We start from the raw sequence: 1422 nt of genomic DNA, 5'->3' as shown, positions 1-1422 counted from the left end.
AAAGAAAAGAATCTTAAAAAGTGCTTTCAAAATAAAAGGACTAAAATCTCTTTTTTCATCTCAAAATGTGCATTTAGAAAACAGGTGAATGGCTGAAAGGTGCCTTCCTATCGCCCTCTGCACGGGGGGGGCACGCACGGCGCACCCACGTCCATCATCGTCCCTTTGGGGACAGGGCTGCATGTCTCTGGGGACAGAGCTGTGTCCCCTCCCAGGCAGAGCTGTGTCTTTCTGGGGGCAGGGCTGAGTCCCTTTGGGGATGGGGCTGCTGCTTTTTGGGGACAGAGCTGCGTCCTCTTGGGAATGGGGCTGCATCTTTTGAAGGACAGAGCTGTGTCCCTTTTCAGACAGATCTGTGTCCCTTTGGGGACAGGGCTTTGTCCCACTGGGGACAGAGCTGTGCCTCTCTTCAGGCAGAGCTGTGTCTTTCTGGGGACAGGGCTGTGTCCCTTTGGGAAGGGGCTGAATCTTTTGGAGGACAGAGCTGTGTCCTTTTGGGAAAAGGGCATCATCTCTTTGGGGACAGAGCTGCATCCCTTTGGGGACAGCATTGTGTCCCTTTGGGGACAGAGCTGAACCCCATTGCAGACAGAGCTGTGCCTTTCTGGGGACAGAGCTGTGTCCCTTTGGGGACAGGACTGTGCCCCTTTTCAAACAGAGCTGTGTCCCTTTGGGGATGGGGCTGCATCTTGTTGGGGACAGGGTCGCATCCCTTTGGGGACAGAGCTGTGTCCCTTTTGGAACAGGGCTGCATCCCTTTGGGAATGGGGCTGCATCTTTTGGAGGACAGAGCTGCGTCCCTTTGGGGACAGGGCTTTGTCCATGTTAGGACAGAGCTGTGCTCCTTTGCAAACAGAGCTGTGTACCCTTAGGGGACAGGGCTTTGTCCCTTTGGGGACAGGCCTGCATCCCTGAGAAAGGTGCCCCCAAAAGGGCAGTGGGCTGCAGTGGCCGCGCAGAGCAGCGGCCATAGGGTGACGCAGAGCCGCTCTGCACAGCCTTAAAGCCGCCGCGGCTGCAGCCTTCGCCCCTCCCATCTCCTCCTGCCAAAACCCTCCTTCCCCTTTAAGGGAGACCTCAAATAACCTTTTTTCAAAGGAATCTGCCATTTTTAGGTGCTTTCTGGGCGTGCGGGAACACTGCAGCTCTGACCGAGTGCCTAAAAATATGGGGCAGGGGCAGCCCCAGCCCGGCTGCACCGCAGCACCGGGCTGGGCGTTATTCCTGAGGGTTCCTGGGTGCTATGGGGGGGGTTGGGGGTGCTGGGACGAGGGCTACAATGGGAACAGACTTTGGGTTAAGGAGCTTAGAGCCGCCCTCGGGGTTCGGAGCCGCACGCCGTGAGATCCCCATGCAAAATGCATCATCCCAAGGCTCCACGCTGCCCGGAGCTGCAGCAGGGCGTCCCGAAACAAAACCGAC

This window comes from Meleagris gallopavo, chromosome 30, assembly GCF_000146605.3.
Source record: "Meleagris gallopavo isolate NT-WF06-2002-E0010 breed Aviagen turkey brand Nicholas breeding stock chromosome 30, Turkey_5.1, whole genome shotgun sequence".
Classification (NCBI taxonomy): Eukaryota; Metazoa; Chordata; class Aves; order Galliformes; family Phasianidae; genus Meleagris; species Meleagris gallopavo.
This window is presented reverse-complemented; position numbering follows the sequence as displayed.